This window comes from Solanum dulcamara, chromosome 8 (assembly GCF_947179165.1).
Source record: "Solanum dulcamara chromosome 8, daSolDulc1.2, whole genome shotgun sequence".
Classification (NCBI taxonomy): Eukaryota; Viridiplantae; Streptophyta; class Magnoliopsida; order Solanales; family Solanaceae; genus Solanum; species Solanum dulcamara.
This window is the reverse complement of record NC_077244.1, coordinates 51,266,579-51,282,342: the sequence shown is the minus strand read 5'-3', so window position 1 is coordinate 51,282,342 and position 15,764 is coordinate 51,266,579. Positions and strand designations below refer to the sequence as shown.

The window sequence follows — 15,764 nt, the reverse complement described above, 5'->3', positions numbered from 1 at the left end:
CAAATCATGTCATTTTAAAATTTAAAATTAAAAGTCCTTGAATTTATATCCGTTAGCTCACGAATAGTCCAAGAAGCAAAAATACGGAATATAACATATCTAACACTAAGTTCAGTTATAACTTTATTATCGACTAACACTACAAGAAAGACTTATTTTGGCGCCAAACGTCGCTACAAAATGATCCAAAGTCGCCGCTAAAGGTATATAGCAGCGACAATTGCTCCGTTCATAGTAGTTCCATAACTAAAGGTTATTTGTGATGATTAAATAATGTCGCCACAATAAAACTCCATCTGTGGCAACATAATTCGTCATAATATATAAATAAGTATGCCACAAAAAATAATAATTTACAACACAAATATTTGGAAAGTCGCTCCTAAAATATGACCTATAGTGGCGACATAGTTGCCACAAAAGCTTATACGATAACTGTGGCAACTATTATGTCGCTCCTAAAATATGACCTATAGTGGCGACATAGTTGCCACAAAAGCTTATACGCTAACTGTGGCTACTGTTATGTCGCTCCTAAAATATGGCCTATAGTGGCGACATAGTTGCCACAAAAACTTATAAGCTAATTGTGGCAACTTTTATGTCGCTGATAAATATTGATATTAATTAGTAGCGTCTTCTATCGCTGTAAAAAAGTATAAACTATTAACATCAACTTTTATGTCGCTGCTACACGTCATTAATTAACAGCCGCAAAAATCCACTAAATATCAGTGACAACTTTTTTGTCACTACAGAAGGTAATATTCATCTCGTTACTATAGACCAATATTTAGTGTTTTAAAAACAAATTCTCTAAAATTAGTATATATATAGATATTAAAAACATCTAATATATAGTATTTCACAAAATTAGAACAAAAGCATTTACGAGTACGTACATATTAGCTAGTACTTCAGTTATCATTGTATCTCACAAAATTAGAACAAAAGCATTTCGTGTTTGCATATACAAATACGAAAAGCAAAAACTCTCATTGCATGCCTTCAAACTACTTATTGATTGGGCCCCATTGCATAAGAACCTTGTCCCTGAAAATAGAAAAACAATATCAACTTCCTCGAATGACTTCAATGTCTCAAACTGTCTTTCACAGTATTTCTTTTCTCCTATAATCAGTAAAAAAGTAGTCAAAAGAGGACTGAGGGTGTTAAAGATAGGAGCTTTTCATATAGCTTCTATTGAGTCCTAATTTAACATCAAACAGTACTTAGTCTACAGAAAAGGAAAATTACCACTTTTTTCCTTGCCAAGAACATGTTTCTCGGGATGTTACTCTTCATATCCCAACCTAAAATCTTAACTTTTCCTTATACTTCACAACATAAAGTAGTAGCTAAAGCAACAATATTTTGTAAATAACAACTAAAAGAAGCAAGATTTTGACTCCAAAAATGGAAACACAGAAACTAAAAAGTTTACAAAACCAAAACCTACAATAAAACAAGACTTGACCACTTTATCTGAAAGCCTTAACAAAAAATCATGCCTTAGTGACTTATTAAATGAGTTTTGCCGGCTGAAACCAAGAGAAGCTTTCCCAAAAGTGTCCTATAGATAATGATGAGGTTGTTGATAGCTTATCAGAAGCCTTCACTAGTTTCCAGTAAATAGATAACACAAAAAACTTCCAACAATCTTCCACTTACTGTTGATAACTAAAAAACTTCTTGTTGGCCATAGGCCATAGCTTTGTTGGATTCGGCATCTCTAAAGCCATGGAAAGCTTTCCAGAAAACATTTCAGTTGTTGGATTTCCCTAATAACTAGTCCAACTTTTAATGTAACTATTTTCTACACCAAGATAATAATTTATTATATTCCAAAAGAGCAAGAGAAAGTACCTGTTGCATTCTAGTCATAATAGCAGCCATTTGTTCTTGGAACATCTTGTCGACCTCGCCTTTCATGTGTTCATGCTCCTCTTCCAATTTTTTCTACAAGTCTTCTTTCATATTCTTTTTTAAATCAGCAGTCATTTGTTCACATTCTTCTTGTAACTTTCAATCCATATCAACTTGCATCCCTTGACGAATACTTTCCATTGCCGAAGATACACTTGCCTCTATGTCTAACTGATGTAGTTGAGTCTTTTTAGGAGGCTTCTTTCCATATCCTTTTCCCCGAACATAGCCTGATCTCTCACCGAGAACCGATGATAAAATCTCATCCCTAGTCATGGGATGCTCGATCTCTTCAGATTGTTGTTCAACAACAAGTTGTTGAAGCTGACCCTGCAATAACATTTAATTATTTCACCAAAACATAACGTAAATATTGAAAGTAACTTTGGACTTTCTTTGGTCCAGCTTTTGGACTTCTTCCAATGCAAACATGTATACCGAGAAGCAAACTTCCCTGCAGATACATTATCCAAATGCAGTCATATGCTTGAACATACACAATATTTCTATAATTTTCAGCAACTACCACAAGAAACTACGGGCTACATCAAGTTGGACAAGCTAGGGATGGCAAGTTTTAGAAGAAGAAAACTAAAAAGGATCAAACAACCTCCTTGAACTCTTCTTACAGCTTTAGTGTTCTAACTTCTTTTTCTTCAATTTGGATGTCTCTATTTCATAACTATATCGACTTTGAAGATTTAATAGTTAGGACCTTTGTAAAGGGGAGAGTCCCTCATTTATAGCTTTCCTAGACTAAACAACTTATCATTAGAGATAAGGACTAGAGTAGGTATTTCTTCTCTGTTTCTACTGTGCAGGTACATTGCAGACCTGCAACACTTGATACAACACTTGGAATTCCTCTCTTTTTTATTTCCATTATGCAGGTAAATTAAGTGTTGCAACACTTGATGACTTTGTTATCAAATTGCAGCATACATCTAGAACCTGCAGGTTGATTTAGCATGGTGCAATAGAGTGGATTACTACATCAACATCTAAGTTTACTACAGAGCTACAACATCCAACAACAAATACCTCAACTACACAACCATGTACACATCTATAATACAACCATACTTAGAACCTTTAGCATCCAACAACCTGCAACACCTTACAATAGTCATTCTCATCTTCACCTTCAGAACCTACAGAAATATGGGGCAGAAACTGCAGCTGCAGTTAAGTCCTCAATGGTGTTCTCATTTCCATGTCTTCAAGGGTGTTCATTTACATAGACAAAGCAACTTTACAGCTGATGTTTTGCCCAAACATAGCCACAAATCCAAAGAAGAAAGATTACATATTGAAGTAGACAAGGTGAAAATGACTATCTTGAGAAGAAGTTGTCTCCAAAAAAAAGAATAAAGTAACTTGTAGTAGATCAAAAAGATAATAAGGTAATGTCTTTAGGGAATTACATGAATCTGTTGGGATTGCGGATCCAACCATACACGTTCTCCGTTGTCTTTTTTACGTGTATGCTGAATCTCCCAGACTTTATCTGGTGTGTCTTTTTCTCCGGATTCAGAATTTCTCTACAATATAGTTCAATAACAAAAAAAATATATAAGCAAATAATCATATAAATAACAAGAAGTATATGTAATTATAGAAGAACAAATGTGTTTTCACCATAGCTTCCTCTACTTCTGCAAATGATCGTGTCCCACAAGAATGCTTAGTTATCTGTTTTTCTCTATTTTTTTGTTTCTCTCACTAACAACCTGTACTAAGTCAAGAGATCAGAAAATATTTATGCTAGTCTAGATAGCTACTAAAAGATGTCATGTTGTCCATGTAAGCATATGTCTAAGATTATAGAGTGGGCAACAATGTTTTGGTTATAATAAAGTTACCTTGAATTTCTCACTGCCAAAATACTTAACTAGGTATTTCCAGTCCTCCAACTCAACATCCTCAGGTCGATGAGACAATCTTTCTTCATCAGTATCATAGCAGAGTAAGAATTATGCAATCGAGCTTTCCATGCCCTAAAAAGTCTTTGCATAGTGCTTATCACAAAGCATTGTAACTTATGTTCTCGCAGTCCACCACAAAATTCAAATTTGTTCTGAACACATTATAATATTAAATTTGATAAATTAAGTAATTTAAAGACAATACAAAATGGAAAGTAATTTATTACCTTAACCTTATACCACATTGCTTCTCCATGTTTTAAAACAATCTTCTGCCAATTTCCATCTCGAAATGAAATGCTGCTCCTCATGATCAAGCCACAGTAATTAACAATATCTCTAGCACCAGAACCCACAACTCTATCAATGTCATCTGGAATAATTATATTGATTTTTCCTCCGTACTTGGTTTTAATATCAACCGTCTTAGATTTATATTTTCCTCTTCCTCTCTTTTTATTGATGCGAGAAACTGCAAAGAAATAATGTGGTGATCTTGAGAACTATATGCAATCATGGCATCTTAGCATCTCCACTAAAAGCTTGCAGATTCATGGAATCTTATCACCAAAACATCTTTTGTTAACCAACTATCCTCTTCTTTTTTCAACTTAAAGCTACATAAAAGTTTAAGCTTATATATTTTAAGAAACAGATCAAAATAACATTATTAAATAAGTGTCTATATCTGCAACCAGGATAAAGTTTTGTCTTACCATCTTCTAACAATTTGTAGAACTTTGTAGCATGCATATTTGGCTCTTCATTTCCCTCCGAATAAGTAGCATTTTTATCCAGATTCATATATCCACAAGCATCGTGGATCATTTGAGTAATGTCATCCTCTTCAGCGCTATCAACTTCTACTTCATCATTAAGTGCGACATTAGAATTTTCAACTCTAACCAACACTTCTCCATGCAAGTCCCACACCTTATAAGAATCCCAGAATCCCTTCTTCAATAAGTCTACTCTTATATCAATTCTTAGCTTGAACACAGTGTTCATACATCCTTTACAAGGACATCGAATCATAGTTTTCACCTTGGGTTGACTGAATGCCCAATTAAGAAAACCTTCTACTCTGTCTTTATATTTTTGGTCAACTCTATTCCTAATATTCAACCAACTTTTATCCATTCCTATTTCAATAAAAAAATCAATAAGTTAATTAATTCAATTATTCATAATGATTAATATTGGACAGAGAAGTACTGAGAAATAAATTTACAGGAAAATAACAATAATGAGGTTGTGACTAGAAGTTGGAAATTCTCACAGTCAAATGCTAATAATAAAAAGAGAGCGTAGATCACATATGATTGTGACTAGCACAACTTACTGTGTTTGCAGTGATTATCTTGCAAAGTACAAGTAAATATTCAGCTGTGCTATTGAGCCTCATATACAATGACACTTACTGTGTTGTGCTGTAGACACTCTTTCCAAGCACAGCCATATGGTTGACAGGTTGTATCAAGCCTACAATTTTCAGCAACTTCCTAAGGAGACAAGGGGGTAATACATACTAGACAAACTGGAATGTCAAGTTTCAGAAGGCAAAAGTTGAAGAGGATCACGGAACCACCTTAAATGAGCTGCAGACTGTCTCAAGAGGAAGCACCATGAGCTCTTCTTCTAATTTTCTTTTGTTTCTTTTTTTTTTGTGTTATCTCTTCTTTGTTACTTTTTTGGGGCTATGTATTTACTTGAAGTTATAGCCTCTTTGAAGAATCCTTATTTAGGATTATATTACAAAGGGGAGAGTCTCCCTTATTTTATGGTTTTCCTAGATACTTTGTATCGAGAGGAGTCCTCTCATATATGCTTAGTTACCTAGGATCCATTGTTCTCTATTATCTACTACTGTGCAGGTACATTCTAAATCTGTAGAAGCTGCAGGTTGTGACTAAACCACCTAGGAGAAAATGTTGTGGATAAGATCACCAACTACAGAAACACTGCAGAGCTGCAGCACAAACCTGGAGGATGCTGCAACAATTAATACAGAACTGCAGCTCCTTGTACAATTCAGAGCTGCAACATCCAACAACAACATCACACAACAACCTGAAACACCCTATAGAACTGAAGCAGTACAATGCAGGTTATAAAAAGTTCAACTCGGATGATCTCATGGCCTTTTCTAAGCAACAGGTAGTGAATTTGTCCGTATTAGTAGCACTTTTTTGATGCACTCACAGTTTACGTAGTTGTTTTAATCAAAAACGTAGATGGACCGTCTACTAGGAAAAAGCTTTTTTCATATAATAGACCAATCGATAATTTATAATCTTCTCTTTTTCACATTCTAATAGCACCAAATTCTTAATTTATCAACTATCTACTACACAATAATGTCAATCTCATATCTCTCCTCCAAATTATATAATTATACGGTTATTGTTATTCCTACAATTTTTAAGTATTATCATATCTTTTTGTAGCTCACAAAAGATAAGGTCAGATACTAGAATTCTCCATACATTCTGCGGCTATTTACAGTGAGTCTTATCGACTCTACACATCTCCAGAAAATGAAACTTCAAATAAAGAGAATCGATTGATCAGCTAACTAGACAGAACTGCACAAAGTATAAAAAATAAATCTCTGTAAAAAAAATTATGAATACTTCTTTCTCCAACAAAGGTGTCAATTCTTTAACTAGTCAAAACCACAAATCCATGAAGAGATAAAGATGTAAACAACGAAGAGACTCTCGATTTCAAGATAGATTTTCCAATGTGCAATCCAAATGCAGAATTTCCATCAACAGACATAGAAACACCCACATAGAGAATATCGAGAATACAAAATACAAAATACAAATGAGAATACAGAATTTCAGCTTCTAGTTTACCTCGCAAGATTGAGAATACAAAATACAAAAACATCTTTAGAACTTTCAGCTTTTAACTTACCTCGAACTGATTTTCAAAACTTCAAATGGGCGAACTGGTTCAATCCTTTAGAACTTCGAACTTCTTACGCTCACAGTGATTTTCAAACTAGGAACTCTCTTCCTTCTCCATCGACTTTAAAGAACCCCATTCCTATAAAATTCAAGTGGGTTATAGAAATTACATGTGAAATCTTAAAATACATAAACCTAGAAATGGATTTGAGCACATACCTGATGAAATACATACTTTATAGAACCCTATTAGTCAAAAATTGAAGAATATTCAGCAAAAAGGAACCCTATTCATATATATTTCACCAACAGATCGACACTACTTGTTCCTATAAATCGAGCAAATAGGAACCTCTGTTAGCAGTGTTGTCTCTATTTTTCTTTCCTCCGATCCCTTTTCCCAAATCTATATAATATCCATTTTTTTGTTTAGCTTTGTGCAAGAGCTGATGAGAATGACCTTTAGTTTAGCAGCTAAGAGATGTTCTTTTAATATCTCAAAGCTTTCCAAAATTTTACAGATTTTTTAGTTTATTTTTCTTTTAAATTTAATTTAGTTGGATTAACATTAGCGGCGACTAGGTCGCTACAAAATCTTATTTGAGGCGACATTTTAAAATTTGCTACTAAATATTTAGTGCCCAAATTTTATTTTAGCGGGACTTTATAATTTGTGAATTAGTGACAAATATTAGCAGCGACACAAAATAAGTCGCCACTGAAACTAAACATTTTGGAACGACCATATATGTCCCTACTGAATATAAAGCTTTTGTAGCAACAAGTAGGGTCGCCACTAAATCTCTCCACAATAAGTCTTATTTCTTGTAGTGTAAGTTTTCGCATGAGTTCATATAAGGGTCAACTACAAATGACCATATCTATCAAACTATAAATATTTACGTTTCCCATGAACTATAAAATTAAAAGTCTATAAGTCTTCATTCCAACACCACTAAGTTTGAATCATTTGGTGTTCGGAGTACAAAATTATGATTATTTTGCCGGAGCATATTCGAATTGGATAATTCGGCGAGCTCACTTGCCAATTTGGTGACTTACTGAATGGTTTGGCAAATAGCCGATTTAACTTGCCAAATGGGTTTTAAAACCTTCAAACTCTAAATATTTTGGCGATCTAAATCACCCTTTCGGCTACTCACCGAATAGTTCAACTAGGAGACCTCCAGATCGCCGATTTAGCTAACGGGATTCATAAAAAGGTCATTTTGTTTGATTTTTATGGTCTTCTTACGTTCTCAGAAGGGTATTCTTGACCTTTTTACCCTCAATTAACTTCCTTAAGTCTATCTTATAGTCTAATAACCTCCCTGTTCATGCCCAATCCTCAGACAAATCAAATTCCCATGTTCTAAGTTCTCTCAAGAAATAAGCTAAGTTTCTTCACATTCAAGCCTCGGTTCAAGGTTTCAAGTTAGTGGTTTTCCTTCCGTGTATGTAAGACTTCAATGAGGGTACCTTTTCACCCTCATACCTAAATGATTGTTTCTTTTTATATGATTTGCAATATTTTATGAAGTATAGTTAGGGTTTTTATGATTTATGATCTTCCTTTATTAACTCATATTTTTATTGTTTCCTTTTGATTTTACCAGTCTTAATTGTTGAATTAAAATAATTTCTATGGTTCCATAAACCTTAGGATATTTAAGCATAAAATTGTACACGATATGAATTATAGCCTAAATTCAAGCTATTTTAAGATATGAATTTTGAGCTGAGTCTCACATATGATTCAAATATATGAACAACTTTTATACTTATGAGCATTAATATATATTTTTGGAGGACTATTTAGCACCTAGAGGACACGGGTTTTAGAAAGACCCAAGTCTCATAATTATGCGTCAACATAGAACTTGAGTGTACCACTTTTTCAAACAACTCCATATGGACCTAAGAGGCACAAACTAGTGGATCCATCTAGATAATCTCCAGTTTATACACGTTATGTGATATGATTTATAATTATTATGGTCACTTTAAGTATGCTATTTAATGTATATGTTTATGAAAGATTAATGAAATAGACTCATCTATATATATGCTTTTGAAAGAAGATTTTGAATGGTGTTTAGACATGAACTCCAACTGTTTTCTCTTCAAGTTCTTTCACTATGCATATGATTTTTGAAAATTTTGTTCCACTATTCCCTTTATGATATGTTATTCGAGTATGTTGGTGCTCCTTTCATACTTAGTAAATTCTACATATTGACGCAAACTTTCTGTGTGTTGCATTTTTTTATGATATAGATTCTGGTGTTCATTTTTAGACACGTGTCTAATGAGTTAGCAGCAGTTTTCAGTCAGCAGTTGGTGAGTCCTCCTATTTGGGGGCTTCATGGAGTAGTCTTAGTAGTTCTTTTACTAAGTAATGGTAGTCGGGGGCCATGTCCCGGCAAACTTATTTCTTTTGGTTCAGATGTTAGACGCTTGTTTGAGATATTAGTTTTCAATCTTCATGGATATGTTATCTTTTCATTAAGACCTTTTATGCATATGTTTTAGCTTCTACTTAGTTTTCTTATGATATGCTTTGATATGTTATGCCAAGGATTATATTGAAACCACTCTTAGTTTTAAGTATCGTGTCTCGGCTAGGGTTTGGACTAGGATCATGATAGAAACAATTGCCCCCACCTCAAGAGAGTGCATCATCGCCAACTACCCCACAAATAAAGGAAAAGGCACTAATCATCCTAGATCACTTTCAGTCAAACACTATCTTTGAAGAACTCTCTGACAATGGACATGTACAAAATTATCAAAAATAAGTTCTAGATAAAAGTTTCCAAAAAAGTGATGAAAACTTCTCTATCCATATGATTCAACAAATCACAAGCTCCACTTATATATGTAGAAATACTCATACCCATGATGAAGGGTTGTAAACAAGGATACATGGAAAGCACAACATACGACCTATTGACTATAAACATGGAGATGTCCCTAGCTCCAAGACGGAGCTCAACGTACAATATATGAAGAATTATCTATGAAGATTCTACTTTCAAACTGCACGGGTGGAGATAACCAAAATTTTATGAGAAATGTTCCTATTCTTTACAAAGGAAATAAATCTATTGTTCTAGTACTTACAAAAAATAAAAAGGGCGGAACACAAAAAAATTCTACATGCCTTGGACTTCACATATATACTGCAGGTTCAGGCCACTAGTTATTCAGATGATATGGTACTATTTCACTGAAGCTCAGAAGTCACGATCGAGCCTTTTATTCTTACTACACAATAAATACATATTACTATTGAGGTGTGCTCTAACTCACTTAAATGGTACTTGTCTTTAATTTACACCAAAAATGTCTACTGATTTAGAAAAATATTTTGGAAAAACTTGAAAAAATGACTAACGATATTATTGGCCGTCCTTGGTTAGTTTGTTGAGATTTTAATGCAAGTATTAATTCATCTGAAAAATTAGATGGTAATCCAATTAATCGCTCTAAAATTTTAGCTTTCATAAACTGCTTAGATTTTATGTATATGATTGATTTGGACTTTACGAGTCAAAATTTTACTTGGTCTAACAAACATAAAAATAAAGAAACTTTTATTATGGAGAAATAAGACAGATTTATTAGCAATTATGCTTGGCTTAATTCATATCTATACTCAAATGTTAACCACCTCCCCTACACCCACTTGGACCACTGTCCAATTCTGCTAAATCTTATTAGGAATTACTCTAAACCAAATAACCTATTTAAATTTGAAATTATGTGGCTTCAACATTCTAGTTTTCCTGATATTCCTAGAATTTCTTCGCATTCAATCACTAATTACATGGATTCAGTTGAAAATTTTACTTCGACTATTAAGAAATGTAATGTTGAGATATTTTTAAGTATTTTTAAACAAAAAAACATTATTCTTAAACATCTCAGTGGCTTCAATAGATGGACATGACTAAAAGAATTCCTTCCATTTCAACTTGGAAAATTTCCTTTCCCCTGATTTTAATGAGATTCTTAAATGAGAAGAAGAATTTTGGAAACTAAAATCTAGAGTCCAATTGATAAATGACGGTGATAGTAATACAAAACATTTTCACACTTCTACCACAAATAGGCGTAGAAGAAATTCAGTTGGAAATTGGACCTTTGATCCTATTTCTATAAATAACACTATCTTAGACTACTTTAAGAAAATTTACACCCCAAAATTAAGCCACTATAATCAAATAATTTTTTGTCCATGTAAAAATGCACTTACGGACAATGGAAGTGTCATTTAAGATAGAACTTTTTCTCATGGGGAAATCATAAAGACTACTTTTTCTTTTCAACCTCTTAAATCTTCTTGTCCAGATGGACTCCACCCTATATTATTCAAAGATTATAAAAACATGCAAAAGAAGTAATAGTAAATACATGTACGGTCGGTCATCTTTTCGATAAATTTCATTCCATCCGATAAGGCACTAATTTGTCTTTTATTGCAAAAATAAAAAAATTCTAAGCAAATTATTCATTACAGACTTAGTCTTTGCAATACCATATATAAAATCACCACCAAAATACTTTAGACCCTTTCTAGAAAAGATCATTAGTATTCATTAATGTAGCTGTTAAAACCCAACACTAAACATTCATTCATGGATGAATTATAGAAGAAGACATGAATTATCCATTGCATATACTCAGCAAGAGAAGATATACAGAGAAGCTGATCCTTTACATTGAGAAAATCTAACTGCTCTATTTAGCTAGTAGGCATCTATTAATATACATCACAATTCCGTATATACATCATGATCCAGTCCAGGTTCATCATGGAAATTATCTAACTAAATCATAACAACCTTTAACTAACTACTTAATCTAACAGCTGACTTGGCATTAACTAGTAGTAGCCTAACTGACTCTAAGTCAGCTATTTTCAATCTCTTTGCTATACTCTATAATAGCCCGCCTCAAGCTAGGATATATGAATATATTCTTCATTCCTAGCTTGGAAATAAGATAGGAATGTTGATGTCTGCCCAAACCTTTAGTGAACATATCAGCAGGTTGCTGAAAGGAAAAAAAGTAATGTATGATCATGACGTGTCGCGTATTTACGATATTTTCGACGCTGAAAATGGTGAATTAGTGTGCGTTGCAAGCATGTTTCTATAGATATGATATGGGTTTTTATTTGTTTTGCAGAAAAACTAAGTCGCACATAAGTTTTGATGATCCTGTGGGTCTGAGTACTATTTTGCTTTGTATTGAGGAGTACGATCCTCACCACAGATCGTAGTTCCTTGCACGGGCCGTGGTGGTGGACGTGAAGATGATGAGAGAAGGAAGTGGTGTTGGAGGTGCTAAGTACAACCCCATGGAACCCACCACAGACCGTAGTGCCATGCACGAGCTGCAGTGGGTGTCGTACTGCTGATCTTGTGAAGGTGATGATGGTATAAACTTTGGCCAAGTGAAACTCCACGGAACCCATCACAGGCTGTGGAGTCCATTATGGATCGTGTTGGATGATCGTGAAGGCTGAGAGCAGATGTGGGAGAATTGACAAAGTCTATCAATACGGAGGTCAGTACGGACCGTATTCATCACCACGGGTTGTGAGGATTGCCCATGATGAAGCGAAGAGCTACACATATTTTGAAGCCTAAGATAAACACTACGGGAGAAGGACCATGGACCGTGAACTCCAGAATGTTTCGTAGTGATCGAGCGTGAAATGTGCCGACTTTAGTTTACCTTGTTGATTTAGGATTTGATTTTGTATTTCTATAAATACTAGAATATTTTAGTTTTAGGGTTCAACATTTTAACTAGTTTTTGAGTACTTTGTGAACATAGTGGGGCGACACTTAGTTACTTTTAGAGATTGATTTTGATATATCATTCCGATTTTCATCCTTGATTTGTGATTCGTGTGATTGATTTACGATTGACTTCTTCACCTGCGTAGGTATTAATTCATGAATTCTTCACAAATTCTCATTCTTTTACTTACAAGTATGAGTAGCTAAACCCATAATTAGGATTGTGGGAACCATGACGACATAACTAAAATAGGCAAAAGTATAACTGATATTCGTGATTTATTTTTGCATGTATTGTGATTTCTTCATTCAAAAGTGTTTCTTAGTGAATGCACGAATTAAGAACTTTTCCGTATTCATTGCTTTTCCAGGAGGGAGTTAGTGATTAGGAAAAGAATTTCACAATAGAAATTCGAATAGTCTGGCTTCGAAAGAAGGGATAAACTTTGTCTAAATTACTTGAGATCGAGAAAAGATAGTACTCTGGGATCCAGGGTGAGGGTTAGTAAAGTATACATTCTAAGACCGGGAGGAGATGAATGAGATACGTCTAAAAAGGACCGAGAGGTGAATTAGATGTTATCTGACTCGCTAGATTTTGCATGCAATACAATGAACGATATCATGAATACGATTAGCCTATTAATTTACAAGTCATGGGGAACACAATCCTAGTCTAGTCTTTATATTATTTACAACTTTAATCTTATTTACTTGACTTTGCATTTTTACTTGTTCCAAACTAAAACCAAAACCCCCACTTTTACTTTATGTAAGTTTATTTTCGGGAAGTAGCAACTACGACTAAATAGTAATAGCTAATAGAATGTTTTTCAACCTATTCCCTGTGGGTTCGACCCCAACTCTTAGTTAGGTAAAATACACTACTAACGATCGTCTATATCTCTTTCGAGAGGTGTACTTGAGTTTTATCAAAATGGCGTCGTTGCTAGGGAATACGGTTTTGAGATAGTCTATTAGTGAGCACCTTAGGTTGTAGTTCTATTTTCTAGTTTTACTTTAGGTTTCTTGTTTTTGGTTTTGTAGGGAACAGATAGTGCATGCCAACCACCCGAAGAAAGGGTGAACCAATACTTTCATATGATCCTGAACTACAAAGTTCAATTCAAAAATGAATGTGCAAGAACGTGAGGCGCTACAGCTGAGAGAGCTGGTTGAAAATCCATTCAGGGATGGTGTTGACAATAGGGATGAACTCAATAGAGATTTCCTGGGAAGAAAGCAGAGATCTGTGAACTTTTCTTTGGTTGATAATGATGTTGATACGAATGGTGCAAGAGCTATTGTCCTCCCACCACTACCTCAAGGTGTGAAGTTCCCTATCACTAGTACTATGCTGCAAATGATAAATTTGAAGGAACTATTTAGTGTAATAGCTAGTGATGATTCCAAGCAATACTTGATGAACTTTATCGCGATGTGCAAGTCATCTGAAATCCCTGGGGTTAGCTAATCAGTCATGTGACTACGCTTATTTCCATTGTCTCTATCTGGGTAAGCAATGAAATGGCTAAATGAACTTCCATGTGACTCCATCATAACTTAGAGGGAGTTGAGAGAGGCATTTCTAGAAAGGTTCTTCCCACCATCCAAGAAGCTACAGATCAAGGATGAGATTAATGGTCATAAACAATGACCTAATGAAGCAGTTCATGAGACTTGGGAAAGATTCAGGCGGAAGCTAAAGCAGTATCCAAATCACAATTTGACTAACAAGCACTTGAAAGAGATATTCTACAGGTCTTGTAACTTTGTGACCAAGCCAGTGATAGATGAGGCTTATGGGGGTTCCTTTATGGCTAGGACATTTCAAGAAGCCATAACAATTCTGGATCAGCTCACAAAGAATAATAGATCTTAGATTATCAGAGATGCAGATTATTTGGGATTCACGTTTGAGATGTCAGTAGAGCAAAAGTGAAAAAAGGAGGAGAATGATCAAAACATAGCTCACATGAAAATGCAGATGGACTTATTGACCAAGCGTCTGTTAAGTGGAGGACTAGAGAAGATGAAAGTTGTGGATACTGGAAGTTGATATGATGAGCCAAACTTTGATTATGAAGAGGAATCCAAGTTTCTAAATAGCCAGGGAGTTTCTGAACATATAACTCTGGGAACCAAGGTCAGAACTTTCAAAGAGAAAACTAATATAACTGAATTGGAAATCATGATCAAGGAGGGTGTCAAAACAAAGAAAACTTTAAGAATGACAGAAATGGGGTGTATGTGCCACCTATGAACCGAGAGCGAGCCGATAACAATAATGGTGACTCTAATCTGGAAGAGATGATGGCTAAGTTCCTACAAAAAGTTGAGGCAACTGAGTATGGAGTTAGAGATATGCGAGGCGGCATGTCTAATATCATCCAGTTGGTGGATTCACACTTTACCTCTATCAAGCAATTAGAGCATCAGATGGGACAGTTACCAGTAGCATTTAATCAAAGGAAGACCGGTACTTTTCCTAGTGACACAATGCAAAATCCTAGGAAAGATAGGCAATGCATGGCAGTGACAATGAGGAGTGGTAAGGTATTTTCTGATACTATTATTGCAGGCACTGAACAGACTAAGGATGCAGCTTCTGAGATTGAAGGGCAGGCCAGGCATCAAGCAGATAAGGAAGTTTTGTTCGATGATGATGCGGAGGGTAATGAGATAGTATTGGAGCAGAAAAAGATCAAAGAGAATAGTGGTACACAACAAACAGAAGCAGAGAGACCTCACCCTTTGCCACCTATTCGCACCGTCTGCATTCCCATATAGATTGAAGAAAAAGGCTGAGGATGGTAAGTTTCTGAAATTTATTTCAATGCTTAAGGAAATATCAGTCAACATCCCATTGGTAGAAGCACTAGAGCAAATGCCAGGTTATGCCAAATTCATAAAGGATTTGGTTACAAAGTAGAGGAAAGTTTCTTTTGAGCCAGCCGACAACTTACATCATTATAGTGTCATTGCTACAAGGTCATTGGTAGAAAAGAAGGAAGATTCGGGTGCATTCACCATACCTTGTACCATTGGTGCTTTCGATTTTGCAAGGTCTCTATGCGACTTGGGCGCTAGCATAAATTTAATGCTGCTATCCATCTACAGACAGTTGGTCTTGGGAGACCCCAAACCAACTTCTATGCGGCTGCTGATGGCGGATACGTCTATAA

At 34.9% G+C, this 15,764-nt stretch overlaps 1 pseudogene; it reads right to left on the bottom strand.

Annotated features, from left to right (window-relative positions):
• Nucleotides 1–1,809: 1,809 nt before the first annotated feature.
• LOC129899938 (uncharacterized) lies at nucleotides 1,810–12,267 on the bottom strand (annotated as a pseudogene).
• Between the last annotated feature and the right edge of the window lie 3,497 nt (nucleotides 12,268–15,764).